This window comes from Dendronephthya gigantea, unplaced genomic scaffold (assembly GCF_004324835.1).
Source record: "Dendronephthya gigantea isolate DGI-Jeju-01 unplaced genomic scaffold, DenGig_1.0 000204F, whole genome shotgun sequence".
Lineage (NCBI taxonomy): Eukaryota > Metazoa > Cnidaria > Anthozoa > Malacalcyonacea > Nephtheidae > Dendronephthya > Dendronephthya gigantea.
In genome coordinates, this window is record NW_021163214.1 from 107,034 (window position 1) to 123,295 (window position 16,262).

The 16,262-nt window shown below is 39.8% G+C and overlaps 1 long non-coding RNA gene across 1 annotated transcript; it reads left to right on the plus strand.

Moving 5' to 3' along the window:
• Positions 1-73: 73 nt before the first annotated feature.
• Positions 74-1,256, plus strand: LOC114539506. The gene is made up of 3 exons (XR_003688894.1): positions 74-153; positions 328-392; positions 885-1,256. It is a non-coding gene; the product is annotated as an uncharacterized LOC114539506 (long non-coding RNA).
• The last annotated feature ends 15,006 nt before the right edge of the window (positions 1,257-16,262 follow it).

Below are 16,262 nucleotides of genomic sequence, written 5' to 3' on the forward strand. Positions count from 1 at the left end.
GTTGTGATTTCAAATTTCTAAAAATACCCCATCTATATAATTATATATTTATACGTAATTATGGTCGATTACTGGCTTTCGCCTGGCGCCTGCGTTTTTAAAGTTGCTTGCCATATTGCATCTTCTAATGGCTGCTGTGATCTGGTTACGAAGGTAAATAGTGATCTTGAAAATATACATAAATGGATGATACAAAACAAACTTTAGATCCATCCCAATAAAACCAAACATATGTTCATTGGATCTTCCCAAAATCTCAAGAATAAAGTATGTAGTAATCCTATTTTAATTGCATGATAATAAACATGCAAGTGCCGAAATATTTAGGCCTCGGCGTGAGCCTGGAAGAAAGATTGTCCTGGTGTAAGCATATCGAATCTATTTGTTCCAAGGTTAGTGCCGGCATTGGTGCATTCCTTTAAAAGAAATAAATTAATAAATTAAAATAAATAAATCTTCCTCAGGAGGAAAAAACTGCGGAGTCTATAATCTCCTTTAAAACAATTTTGAGACAAAAAAGTTGAAACAGGCATGCTATCAACTGACTTGCAAATTAAAATTGTTGAAATAGTTTTTTTGTATGCACATTTCTTTTGTAAACTTTCCCCTTCCTCATGGAAATCAGCCCAATCTGGTTGTCTAGGCTAGCGTGATTAAATGAATTGTATTGTTGTATTATGGTATTCCAAACATTTAAATTTCACTTTGTTGCAACTCTAATAATCAATACTATCTTAGTCTGTTTAATTGACTGACAAATATCATATAAATCTCGTTATAACATGCAGCCTCGTTCAACAAAATCGAACCAGGGCTGCCAGATTTCTAAATAAATTAGCCAAATATTATTACCATGCATAATCCTTGCATGTTTTCTCTTAAAGATGTCTGCCTTTTTTATGCAATTATCTGACAAACCTGACCCGAACGAAAATCGGGTTCTTGAATAAAGAATTTGAGAGAAGAAGCTATTCCAAAGTGAGTTTGTTAACATTCACTGGTGGAATCGAATGACGAATGGTGGCGAAGAGAATCAACTTAATTTGCTTACTAGGAAGTTTACAATTCATAGCGAAGCAATGCAGCTCGATGACGCAGTTGCAAAACAAAGAAGCTGGTATGCATAACTCGTGGTTTAATAACAGCGTTGTGATTCTTACGACGCCTTCAAATGAGGCATTTTCAGGGCCTCTCGATGACCTGAAAGTAGCGAGAGCGTGATAGCTGTTTGATAGCTTATATGAAACTGCGATATAGCACAATATTTTTGTTAATTTTTTTCGAATTTTTTAATTTTAATTTTTTTAAATTTACAATTAAAACATTTGTATAATAATTTCAAACTCCTAGCAGCGTAATTAATTTCCCGCAGCTTATTTCTGGCAAAATAATCATGAGTGACTATTATATTTATAGGGACGTCGAGCTAACGCGTCGTAGATCGCAAACTGTCTAGTGTTGAAACGACGACAGTTATGTGGGGGTGGTGCTGATATTCATATTTTAATTCATGTTTAGCAATGATGAGTACCTTTTGAAATTCAAATTGAAATTGATTGTTTTTACGGTCTGCTAACATTGAATATATAGGATCTTTCGCAGTCATCAGATACACTTCAGACATAAACATATACATAGATCACTTTATTTTCACACGTTAGTCCCACTGAACTTTAATAAGAGTTGAATAATACAAAAGTTGAGAATAGCATAATATTAGTAAAGTAAAGTAAAGTAAAGATAAATATGAAGAACTAGACATGCACCTTAATTATCTTACACTACAAGTTACATGAAAGGCTTGCGAAACAACGCTTCAGGTGGCTAACTGAAGTAGCTTTTTTGACTTCTGTCGGAAGACTATTCCACAGGATTGACGCATTGTAATTCAAACTCCGTTCTCAAAAAATTGGTCTTTGGTTTAATTTGGTAATTAAAATCGGTGTCACAATTTCGCAGATGATAGTATCGCTCTAAATCTCGGAGTCTTACAAAATTATCAGTCAGGCACGAAGCCGAAAACCTATTGAGGACCTTGTACAATAGAACACTCTTCAATTTAGCACGTCTGACATTGAGAGTGTCCAAATTGGTTCGATTTATATTATAGACGGATATACACGCGATATACATTCTCCAGACGACCTATAGCTATGTGGACAAATATGGTAGTTTTCGTAGTTCGTCCTAAACCCGTATTTCATACTAACAGACGGATGTTGCGTCAAGGCGAGCTACCCATTCAACTATGTGGATAACTCGTGGTGTGCATGTTTACATACATACGAATTAGAAGACGAACTATCTTTCACTTGCCCAAGTTCGTCCATACGGATTATTCGTCTCAAGTATAAATCGGGCCATTTAGAGCTTACCTTACTGCTAGCAATAATTATATATAGCACTGGATTGCTGATATATAACCACTAGATAAACGATCGACCATCTGGTTTCCACAAAGCTCTCATTCTTCTGAATAACTCCAGCCCGAGCTGGGCACTGGTTCGAATTTACCAAGATTATTTTCAGTCCGATTAAGTTATTGTCAACCTCATTTAAGACAAAAAGAAGCAAACTTTTCAATGTATAGAAGCGGATCCAACAGCCGCGCTATAGTTTGCTTGATTTGGGCTTCCAACACCGCAGAAATTGGTGTTTATGATGTTTCAACCCGAAAATCTGATCCCTGGTTCAGTTTGTGCACTGCTGTATCGCTATCAATCGCATTATGCAAACTTTTGACAGCTCATCCATCATACACATCTGACAGCTGTGAAATGGTATACTCAAAGTTATTAATTCAGATGATTCGTTTTTGCCGTGTATACAAGCTTTTAAATCTTTTGTGCAAGACATATACATTTTGTTTAGTATCTATAAATCTTTTTTCTCACCAAGTTTGAAATAAGTCTAAGTATTGAGAATTGCGGCTAAGTATTTTTCAATTTTACCAATTTCCGCATGCAGTGTCGGGGCCTCCACAGTGCCACGAGAATAATTTGGAAAATGACAACAACGAGGGAGAGATCGATGGATTTGTGTTGACAGAATACAGTAGACTATTCATTCTTTTCAAAAGTTATTTTTTATTATTTTGTAAATGAATTGCCATCCTCCTATGAGACAGTCGTATGCAAAGCATGCACTCGAAGAATTGCTGGTTGGGTCAAACTGTACGCGGGGGCGATTCGATTTATCAGCTGTGAATTTTTTAAAATCGGTCAGGATTAAGAACAAACATGCCTTGTTCTAAAAGCAGTGCTTAAAACATGTGTTTTCGGAAACAGAACTTTCAACGACGAAAAGTAAATATTGTATACGTCATTCATTTTAAGTAAGTCCATGTTTACGTTAAATTAGGCAAATTAAGCAATCTGATTGGCTGAGGAATGTTTCACAGAACACTCTATTCGAGCTAGAGGTATGGTCGGCGTTATATGGTTGGTCGCCTTCGTTGTCTTTTTCCTGGCCTTAGTGAGGTTGATCTTCAACGTGATGCCCGATTTAATGATAACACGGTACATTGTCGCATTTTATATTGCATTGTCCATTGCAATGAGTGTGTACATGTACCATTGGGCAGGATACACGCCAAAAGCATGGCTCAACAGGCGTTTTCTGTAACCGCAGTCAAATGCAGGAGGCCTCGCATGAGTTTAGAACCTTACGTTCGTTGTTTATGATCGCTGGAAGTTTTGGGGCATGTTGGTTGCCAGCAACAATTGTAACTATAATAATATCGACAGAGAAAAAGATCCTGTTGTGTTTTATCGTGCATTAAATTTTACTGCTCCCTTGATAGTTTTCAACACAATTATTGATCCTGTTGTGTATTATTTTCGAAGTAAAGGTTTTCATTTGTCTGTAAAAATGTTAAACAGGCAGAATATAAATTCTGGATTTTGCGTATGTTGCTAACACGCAAAAAATAATAGAAAATTGAACTCTGCTCAGCAGGGAGAGTTACACAGATTGATAGCAAATATGTGTAGAAACAAAACGTCGGACTTAAAGGATGAAGAGTGTAATTATTGCGTTTAATTGCGTTCCGCTTTATATGAAAAACCAGAAGTTGACATTTACATGCAATGAAGACAGACAAAAATGAGTGTGACAACATGTCATTCTTAGCCATATATAGACAGTTTAAGTTCACCTTCACAAGTTATTGTTGTTTAAATAATTGTACACATCATTGAATAGAAATATTCGTCTAATAATTTTTGTCCTGCTTTGTAAAGTTTATAGAATGATTTCAGACTTTAAGTTTTCGTGTTTTTGCACACCGTGCATGTGTGTATAGAGGCATTAAAGCAAGGATCTATTTATACGTTTTACTGGTATGGGATTGCCTACTCCTATTTGCATCATGGAGTGATGAATTTATGCACGTATAGCGAGATGGTAATTCGGACAAAATTAATTAAATGTATTTATTATTAAATAATAAAGGAAGTTAAGGTTATACGGGTCTTCGTATCGTAGTGTCACGGGTCCTAGGACGCTTGTCCGGTCGGCTACTTGCCCCCTCCGGTGAGTACAAATATGAGCCCAGTTTGCCTGATCGAGTTGTTAGTTGCTTGCGTGAATCGATGCCGTCACAACCTTGTCCAACAAAATTATTTCGCTATAATGGCTCAGGAAAATATGTCTCTTCAAGGAGTTGCTTTGAGTTTAACGCCAACTAGCTCACCAGTCGTGTCTGCTGTTACAACTTCAACAGTGGCATCGCAGTTGATCGCTACGGCTCCCCTTGCCGTTCGCTCGTCGCCATCTCGGCAATTTCAGCCAAGTTTACACCAGCATATTGCTTCACCGTTATTCCCAACTCGTGTTCCATCGCCGGCTATTGCAAATCAACAAATCGTCAGTGTTGCTTCTACTTGGCCATCGAGTCATCCAAGTTTGACACCATTTTTCGCTCAGCAGCCACCACAACCCGTGTTACTTCAATCAGCGACGCCTACGGTTACCCAACAACAAGATCGTGCCGTAGCTGGACATTGGCAACCGCCTCAACAGACGCTGCAGCAGCCGTTGTATCGGATTCAAAATCCTGTCCCTTAATAGCAGCTAAATCCCGAAACTTTACACTTTAGCTTTGTAACCACGTCTGTTTGATCTATTTTTCGTTTGTGAACAATATAAATACAGCTAAAATACGGAAAATTCTAGCAGCGCTCTAGTGGTCAAAAGGTAATGAGCTTTCCCTGTGTGCGGAATATCCCGGTTCGATCCCTGGTATGGTCTTTTTTATTTTCACAATTTTTTTGAATTTTTTTAAACCTTTTTCAATATTGAAATAATTGAATTTACAATACCTTCTGGTTAGTTTTAGAGTTTACGGTGAGGGACAGGTTTATTTTTAATAAATATATTTGCCTACACGTTGAAAAGAGGAAGTAAACTTACTAGTATCCACGCCTCTCCGTGGCTAAATTCAAGATGGCGTCAACTGTAAAGTTTCGGGATTTAGCTGATAGTCTGTCCCTTCAGGTACGCCATATTTGTTTTCTTCGTCTACGTCCCCGGGCCCCGGGATGGGGTTTGTTTCGCCGGGTGTTTTTTAGCCTCTGGTGGTATTGCCTCGCCCCCTCGCTTCTCTACGCTTACCGTATCGGCTTTTTCTCCCTTCGTGGTCGGGCCTGGTTTCCTCCGGTATCCCCAAAGCTTATGGCATCAATTTTCAACGGCAAGTTGGTCGAGTTGGCCTCTCTTATCGAAGAAACTTCAGTTCATGACGCTCCTTCGTTTACCATCGGGGATAACGAACTAGTTTTGCGACCGTCAAAGCGCCCTAAGGAAATTACAGATATTGTGACTTGGCTCCCAGCCTTTTCTGTTTATATCCTCGTGATGACGATTTTTTGGCCGTCTCGCTCCCCGGATTTGCTTCGCTACCAGCTACTTATTTTGCGTTCCGCTCAGAAGCATCTTGGCTCGGCGTGGATCGCGTACGATCGCGCTTTTCGTCGCCATGCAGCTGCTCTCCGCCTCACCGATTGGTTACAACTCCACCCGGAGCTGTATAATTTTCATATATTCGGCGCCGGGAGTTTTCTTCTACTCCTGCTTCGCGGGTATCTACTTCGTTTTCCTCGTCCTCCAGCTCCCTTGAAGCGTCTGGTACCCCGTCGTCGTCCACTATTTGTCACTCTTGGAACGCTGGTCGGTGCTCATCGCAATTCCTCCGGTGTCGGTTCCGTCATGCCTGTGATTTTCCGGGTTGTCCTGCAATCCATCGTCGTAGCGTGGCCCACCAGTCTACACGTTGTTCCTCGTTCACCATCTCGCTCGCAACCCGCGAAGTAGCGTCTATCATCAGACACCTCGCGTCGTTAGTTAATACGTAGTGGTCGGTTCGTTTGTTCCCGTTGTTCCGGACGTTAACATTGTTCTGTGCGCTATTTTAGTTTTTTTTTGTTGTAATTCGTGTTCGGTTATGAATTTGCTGATTAAAATAGTTATCTAGCTTCACTTGTGATTTAGTTGCGCACTGTTCGTACCGTTCGCACCGATCGCACTGGTCGCACCGTTCGTACCGTTAGCACTGGTCGCTCCGTTCGTACCGTTCGCCACCGATCGCACTGGTCGCACCGTTCGTACCGATCGCACTGGTCGCACCGATCGCACCGTTCGCACCGTTCGTACCGTTTCCTTTACCGGTCGCACCGATCGCACTGGTCGCACCGTTCGTACCGTTCGCACTGGTCGCTCCGTTCGTACCGTTCGCACCGATCGCACTGGTCGCACCGTTCGTACCGATCGCATTGGTCGCACCGTTCGTACCGTTCGCACTGGTCGCTCCGTTCGTACCGTTCGCACCGATCGCACTGGTCGCACCGTTCGTACCGATCGCACTGGTCGCACCGTTCGTACCGTTCGCACCGGTCGCTCCGTTCGTTTCCGCTCGCTGTTCTTGCTATTTTTCTGCTCCGTTGTAGGTGCTTTCGTTCGTGCTGTAGATCCACCGTTGCCGGAGTCCCGCATCCTGTTTCCGTTGGTCTCCCGCGTTTCGCCGCTTCAATACGTCGAGTTTCATCGGGAATTAATCAACCATCCCAATCAAGCTATGGTTCGCTACGTGTTGGATGGTATAGCTCACGGCTTTCCGTCGGGTTTTGATCCTTCACTAGTCTCTTTACGACCATCGCACCGAAACATGAAATCGGCCTTGCAACATCCCGATGTTATCGACAAATATTTGGCAAATGAAATTTCGCATGGTCGTGTCGTGGGTCCTTTTGCCTCGCCACCGTTTCCTAATCTAGTGCAGCCCGTTTTGGGTCATTCCAAAGAAAGGCCAGCCTGGTAAACGGCGTCTCATTCAGGATTTGTCGTCACCCGAAGGCCATAGCGTTAATGACGGCATCCCCAAGGATCCTTTCTCGTTGACTTACATCTCCGTCGATCATGTCATTGCTCGTTGTACAGCTTGGTCCGGGTGCTCTTATGGCCAAATTTGACGTAGAATGTGCGTACCGTAACATCGCTCTCAGACCTGACGAACGTTTCTTATTTGGCATGTGGTGGCCTGAGTCATATTTCGTCGATTTGGCTCTTCCGTTTGGTCTGCGTTCCGCCTCATTTATCTTCAACTCCGTCGCCGAAATGGTGGAATGGATTCTTAAAGCTAATTATCGCGTTCGTTTTCTCCTTCGCTACCTCGACGATTTCCTGACCCTTGGCCCCGGCAACTCCACCGAGTGCGCTAGTAATGTAGCCATCGCCAGGTGCTTATTCCTCGTTTGGGTTTGCCTCTCCATCCGTCAAAGTGCGAGGGTCCTACTACTACGTTAGTCTTTTTAGGTGTGGAACTAAATTCTCTCACCCAGTCTGCTCGGTTGCCATCCGCTAAAATTTGTGGCCATCGTAGAGCTTCTTAAAAAATGGAATCGTAAGTCTTGGTGCACTCGTCGAGAGTTAGAATCCTTTATCGGCTCGCTTCACCACGTTACGAAAGTTGTTCCCCGGTCGCACGTTCCTCCGGCGTATGATTAATTTGCTCTGCGCTTTTCGTTCACCTACCCACCCTATTCGGCTCAATACGGAGTTTTTTCCTTTAATGTTTATCTAGCTGCTGTCCGTTCCTATCATATTGACCTTGGCTTCCCGATCCCACGAAAGAGAAACCACGGTTTCGTCGTCTGCTTCAGGGCATCCGTCGTTATCGGTCTGGCGTTTCCTCGTTACGCTGCCCCATAACCCGCGATCTATTGGATGTTATTCATTCGTCGACGGTTGGTGATCTTGGCGTCTACGATGCAGTTATGTTTTGGTCTGCGTGCTTTCTGGCTTTCTAAGACTGATCCTCTTGGCGTCGGACAGGTCCTGTACATCGGGTCTTCAAGCAATCATCTCTGCCCTGTCTTCGCGCTTCAGGCGTACCTGATATGCGTGGCAGCGGCCTGGTCCTTTATTCCTGTGGTCGGATGGCTTCCCCTTAACTGCTCAACAAGTCAATTTTTTCCTTGCAAAATCTTGAGGCGAGCCGGCGTAATTGGGGAACTACTCATCTCACAGCTTTCGCATTGGGGCTGCTACTTCCGCCGCTGCGGCTGGATTCCGGATCATCTAATTCAAGCTCTTGGACGTTGGACTAGCAAGCTTACCTTCGCTACGTTCGCACATCGCTGCAGTCATTTTTCAACGTTGCCCCGCTGCTGTAGGGTTGGAGACTGGTGGAGAAGGTTAACGGTAACCTAACTCCAACCCCTCATCTGGCTTGGAGACATACTTGGAGGAGGTACCGTTAAAATAGCATGGTTCGTTAAGTTATTATCTGCGCCGAAAACAGCAAACTCAAAAGAAACACCGTTTCACCCCTAGCCCGACCGTTTCGCTCGGATACCGTCTCCATCCCTACCGATCGGCAGCGGGCAAAAATATAGTGTAAGAGCTGGTGTGCTATCGTACTGATGTGAGCCTTAGGATCCGTTAGAACGTTAAATGTATTTATTATTAAATAATAAAGGAAGTTAAGGTTATACGGGTCTTCGTATCGTAGTGTCGCGGGTCCTAGGACGCTTGTCCGGTCGGCTACTTGCCCCCTCCGGTGAGTACAAATATGAGCCCAGTTTGCCTGATCGAGTTGTTAGTTGCTTGCGTGACCCATCCCGCCCCTTTCCCTAACGACTTCACGCGATGTTGTGAACTCTACGGGAGAAGCGTCTTATTAATCTCGCTGGGGTTTGTTTTTTTTTGTTAGTTTGTTTTGCAGGATTAAGCACAGTTCTTTTCACACCCGTTTTGGTCGTGGAATGGGTGTTTGGGGTAAAGGTAAATTCATTAATGATCGCCACATTTACAGGTATTTTTTTTGTTTTGTGTGTGTGTGTACTTTGATGTTCGTATCGTTTATTCCACGGTTTCACTTCAGTGACTCACGTGTGACAGTTGATCACGGGATGGAGGAGGTACCGTTAAAATAGCATGGTTCGTTGAGTTATTATCTGCGCCAAAACAGCAAACTCAAAAGAAACACCGTTTCACCCCTAGCCCGACCGTTTCGCTCGGATACCGTCTCCATCCCTACCGATCGGCAGCGGGCAAAAATATAGTGTAAGAGCTGGTGTGCTATCGTACTGATGTGAGCCTTAGGATCCGTTAGAACGTTAATATTATATTTCAGCCGAAATCGAAAGGAAACTCTTAATGGATCAATTTTGAACGTTTCCTATTTCCTTTCCTTCCCTATTTTTAAACGCGGCAAAGAGATTTTTATCTTGAAATAAAGAAGAAAGATCCGACTTCAATATCTTTGAAAATCGAACGCAATTTAGGCCCTACCTCTAACCGGCGAATCAAGCGGCCATAAACTGAGCCGTTGGGTAATTTTTACCGAGTTCGATCGGCGGATCTTGGACTTCCGTGTCTCCAGAGTTTCACATTTTTATTGTTTAATCTTTGCTGATTCTGTCTTACTTTCAGGGTATATTAAAGTTTTATCTTCACTCTTGCTTTCAACGAAAAACTCGGTTTACTGTGGTATTCAAAGTTGCAAACCGGATATTCAAATATTCAGTTGTGCCCAACGGATTTCTATTGCACTTATAAATAAATTCGTAGGGCAGAACTGTGTATACATGAATACTCACCTCACAATTATCGTTCTAGTTCCTCCACTGTACGCGGGTGCCTCGCTAACTCTCTCTTGTTAAGAAAATTGCCCGTTTGAAAATCTTTTTCGTGAGTTGACAAACTTGACCAAGATTGCAAAGAGTTCAGAAAATTTTATAGCGAATATTTTAACAAGTTATAAATAATTATTATTAAAGAGGGCAATAATAAAAGATACGATGGAGGATATTTTGAAAGTAATTACATATCGCCGTGAAAAACCGTTCTGTTAGGAGTGTTTGAGGTTTTAGGTAAGTTTAAACCTCTTGCCTAACCTACCGACAGGTTATGCTGTTCAATTGTCAGATGCTATGGTTACCTAGATTTCCGGTTAAATGCAATAAAATTTTCAGACGTTTTTAGTTTGTGGGTTAATTCGTATAAACTTTATACAGAAATTGTCAATATATATATATATATATATCCAAAGAATTAACTGTATGGAAGAGTTCACAGAACTTGACAATGGTTGAAGAGCGAAGATATATTTATTTATTAAAAGACTAGCTTTGCTACTCGGAGTTTCACGCTATAAAGCGATCATCAGGCTAATGACAGGTCTAGTTGCTATTATCTATATCACGATGTATATATAGATAATAGCAACTAGACCTGTCATTAGCCTGATGATCGCTTTATAGCGTGAAACTCCGAGTAGCAAAGCTAGTCTTTTAATAAATATATATATATATATATATATATATATATATATATATATATATATATATATATATATATATATATATATTATATATACCCGTTTGCAAAAACGTTGGCCGCAGATAGATATATAGATAGATACTCGAAATCTAAATAGAATTGCATATGTTGTGTAATATGATTGAAATCCCATGCAAATGTAATCATATGCAATTCTAATTAGACTTCGAGTATCTATGTATCTATCTATCTGCGGCCAACGTCTTTGCAAATGGGTGTATATATATATATATATATATATATATATATATATATATATATATATATATATATATATATATATATATATATATATATATATATATCGAGTGAACGAGAAAATTCTTGGTTAAAATGCTAAACTTAACACGATCGAGTTTCGTACATTTGTAAGTAATTACACATCGGCTTGATTAAAAAACGTTTTAATGTTTCAGAAGTTTTAATTGAGTTTTAAACAACTGCGAAATCAAATTTTTAACTGTCTTATATTTCTCTCAAAATTGGAATCCATTTGTCGTTAGAATATATCATTGCACAATAAAATTGCACAAAGTAGTAATAGAGCCCGGCTGGGAAGAATTTTAACGTACCTATTTGCATGGACGACCTAAGAATTATCAATACGCAAAAAAATAAGAAAAATACTGAGAATATTAAAAAGCAAAACTTTTGTTTTTAAGAGCTAGGAGATATTTTTCTATATCGCGTAATATATGCTCAAAACCTCCGTTATATCTTCATGGAACAGCACTAAAATTTTCAGCATTAAAAATGTGTTGCAAACCTGAAAAGCATCCACAAAGTATGCTTACTGTATAATCTCAAAATATTGTGAAAATGAAAAGATTTCCCGGGGTACGCCGAGAGGAAAATGACACTTGAATCGAAGCTTCTTTTGTATTCATTCAGTTATAATGGCGTTGACATTATAACATTGTGGATGGCCGCCGCATATATTTTATAATAACTCCTTTCTTTGGTGTTTTGCATTCACCAAATACAGCTCAAAACTTAGTTCACAACATAATCTAAAGAATAACGGTAAAATAAATGGATTTTGAGTGGTACGCCAAAAAGATTTTAGGTTTTGAGCGTTTTCCCTCCAAAATACGCGACATAATAAAAACTCTCCTCTTAATATAATTATTCGAATTACTCAGATTGCTTTGAAAGATCTATTGTGTACGTACCACCTGCAAAAATCCATTTTAATCATTACGCTGACTGTTTAATTGAAAAGCCAACTCAGAGACGCCGCCATTCTTTGTCAAAGTGGTGTTACTTTAGCATGCCTCCGTGCTACCAAAATGAACTTTTCTTCGTTTTTTACTACAAGCGTTTCCTTCTCACGAATTCAGGCGAACTTGTTGGTGATAATCTTTTGTTCTGTGATGCTTAGAAAGTCAGCAAAATGCTTGAAGATAGTGCGCATGAGTTCTTACTGTTGTAGAATTGCAAAGGAACACGCTATATTCATGCATTTACTGATTATATTCCTTTTCATCAGCATTTTTCTCTTTAATTTTCTATGGATTAATCTTGCAAGCAATAAAATCTTGCGCATTGTTTTTCACAACCATGGTTTTAAAATTCTATTTGGAGCATAAAGCAAAATAAGTGTATTTAGCCAAATAAACCTATCCGAATATCCCACGTACAGCATACTGTGCGCAAATAACCTAACAAAAACCAAGGTTAACCTAGGTCGAACCTCGGCTGATCGCAGTCGGAGGTCGAACCGTGGAGAGACGGAGGTTTAACCTCGGCCTAACTTGGTCTCACAGACATTTCTTAAGATGTTATCGATATGATTATTGTGTTGTCGTTCTCAGCTTCATAACATTCCGTTCGAAAGCGAACGGCAACCGCGATCGTATTTTTCCCTTGCGGTTTCTATCGATCGACTGCGACCGAACCGCGACCTAACCGTAGCCGAACCGCAACCGCTGTGTTAAGTTATTTCTGCACAGTGCTGTATTTTAAAAAGAACGTTTTACATCGAAATTTAAGGATCTAATTTCAAGACAATATGTCTAAATTTCCTCATGGGGCGTGGCATCCATTAAATACGGTCTCAGAAGATATACTACACCATTATTGACAAATATTTAGTAAGAATTAAATCTCAGGAAGACGGGCGAGGTTGTTTCAGGAAAACAAAGTTTGAAGAAAAACCTAGTCGGATAACTTGGCTCAAGTGCGAGAGGCGGTATGCCAAAGAGGAAGGTCATAAAAAATTACTTTGCAAAATCGAGTTTCAAATTATTCATGCGGGTGAAGTGAAAGAAAATCGAAAACAGTAATTAACTGCGAAGAAAAATACAAAGAAATACTAAGCCGCTTAAACGAATATGCTTAATGATTTTAAGGTTATTATAAATATAGTTTTTTTCTTTTAATTCAAACCACCTGCCAAAGACAAGGGGTTTCTTCACAAGTATTTAACAAGCGAGGTTAAATTTAGGAGAATAAACTTTGGACGGCAATTTTTAAGTCGTTTGTATAGTGCCTGGCCTGTGCTGATGCCCTCTCATCCTCGTATCTTTTGCGCTTTCCATGCACTTTCATGATATGTACAACACGGAATTTGATTTTTTCCAAACAATAATTAAGTTTCTTGCCTTACCGACCACCCGAAGCATTTTTCTTTTGGCTTTAATTGAACCGTTTTATTTTTATAGTAAAATCATTAAGATATCCCACCATTGTTACCTTCAGACGAGCTACAGCTATAATCGGTGTTATTTGGTTGATCGCTATCATTTGAAGATCACCCGGTTCATTGTTGCAATTGATAGAAAGGCCGATCCTGTTTTATTTTATCGCGTACTCAGTTTTACTGCACCCTTGATACTTTTAAATACAATTATAGAACCTGCATGTCGTGTATATTATTTTGGGAGTAAAGGTTTTGTTAGTCGTTAAAAGTGTTAAATTAATTAAATCAAACTACAAACTAAATTCAGACCTCAAATAAATAAGCCTAAGGAAGTACCGAAATAAGCCCCGCCCTAAGCCTAAGGCAACATCACTTCATTTGTAAATTCGATTTGCAAAATATACATCATGAACCTCTCCAGTGACTCGGTGATGACTGGGGAGGGGAAGGGAATTTATATATTCATTATTTGTCAGCATAAAAAATTTCTTTTAAAATCGACTGTCTTTACACTTTGGTAATAAGCATATGCAATTCAAACTCACTATATATACAGCACTATTAAACACTTTTAGCGATCATCAATGAATCTTGCCGAAAAAATAATTTCTCTATTATGTAAATATCCTTGAAAACAGATGTTATTAAATCTGGCCCTACTGGTGCTTGAAAGGTAACGCTGATAGCTCTGCCTATAAATATCTTACTCGTTTTGATGTCTTGCTCAAACGATTAAGGGCAAGAAATTTCTAGCAATAAGTTCCAAATTTAAGCATAAATTTTCAATGGTGACATTTCATTGAAATTATTGATACACTACGTCTTATCTTTACAACTTCAATATTTTGATTGTTTTTTTTCTTCTCGGGTGGCTATTTGTAGCCGCAATATTTCCTATGTGAACTAGCCTGCAGCAAAAAAAAATTGAAAATCCAAAAGAGAATGCAGCTGAATCCCATTTAGAAGAGCGCTTGAATCTAATTTTGTCCTAACGATAAATTAGCGTTTTAAGCGATAATTGTCCATAAATATCGCCGGGAAGCCGAGAGTTCAACATGTGACTGAATTCTCATGCACGAAAGAGGAGGAATATCTACAGGTGACAAACTTTAAAAATATTTTCAACATATTTCACCAGTTTCATGCCAAATCAAATGTTTTCCGAATACTTAAGTGAAGAAGAAACTATCTGCCTTGCTGCTGTTATTGTAATATTTGGATTGTTCGGATTCGTGTTAAATATCCTCTTGATCGTGTCAATTTTGCTCACTGACGGGTTATCTGATAACCCAGCGAATCTATTTGTGTTGAGTCTAGCTGTGGCAGATGCCTTGATAGGCTGCGCAATCGCTCCTCTTTCCATCTACACGATATATCACTCCGCACTTGACGTCTTTTTTCCAGCAAGTAGCGTTTTTATCTTATCGACATCCGGAAGTATTTTCCTTTTGACATTGAACCGTTCAATCTCAACAATAAAACCTTTACAGTATCCAAGAATTGTTACCTACGGTCGAGCTAGAGCTATGGTCGGCGTTATATGGTTGGTCGCCATCATTGTGTTTGTCCAGGCTATGGTGAGCTTGTTCTCAAAGCGATTGATACCCGAATTAAAAATAACTCGGTTTATCATTGCATTTTACATTGTGTCATCCATTGTATTGAGCGTGTACATGTACGATTTGGGCAGGAAACACGCCAAACGCATTGCTCAACAGGCGTTTGCTGTCACCGGTCAACTGCAGGCGGCCTCACATGAGTTTAGATCACTACGTTTGTTGTTTATGATCGCTGGAAGTTTTGGGGCATGTTGGTTGCCAACAACAATTGTAACTGTAACTATCGACAAAGAGAAAGATCCTGTTGTGTTTTATCGTGCATTTTGTTTTACTGCACCCTTGATACTTTTAAACACAATCATCGATCCTGTCGTATATTATTTTCGAAGTAAAGGCTTCCGTTCGTCAATGAAAAGTTTAAAGAGGCAGTTGACGAATTATGGATATTGTGATTGTTGCTAAAGGCCATGTTAAACGGTGCAATTTTTCTTGCATCTTGCAATGCAAGTCTACTTTTAAGAGATTTAAATTAGTGAAGAGTCATGGAGTGTAATAAAGACAAAAGTTTGGTAGTTTCCAAATTTATATCTCTGAAAAGAAGAATTACATTGCATGTTGCAGGAAAAATTGCACCGTGTAACAGCGCCCTAACATGCAACATTCGCAACAGAATCATGACGAGGAATACGACGTCAGTGAAGGTAAAGGATAAAGACTATAAAATAACTTTCCGAAATTTGCGAAAAAATTAAAGACGACGGCTAAGGCTAAGCGCACACGAGCGTCGTTTTCGAGCGTTTTCAAAAAATTGCTTTGTTTTTTTCTGCTTAGATGCCCTGCCCACACGATCTAAGGGAAAATATGCCTAATATGTAAAATTAGCTTCAACTTTTATAGTAAATTGGCAATGTTTGAGACCTCTTTGGCATGAAAACGAATGTGAAAACGCTCGGAAATGTCACCGTGTGCACAAATTAAGCCTCAATTCCGCAAGGAATAAAAAACTCTTGTCGAGTTGACACGCATGTGGACGATAAAAGTAGAAAAAAAAAGACGAAAAAAAAACAGCTAGGTTGGAACTAGAAAGGAGCAACATGAATCATATACTAATCTATTCGACATTAAAATTTAACCTTAAGCTTATTATAGATCCACCTTGCCAACGGGGAAAAATGTTAATTATAAATAAGTTATTAAAAGCTACGAACATCTCTCGTGCTTTT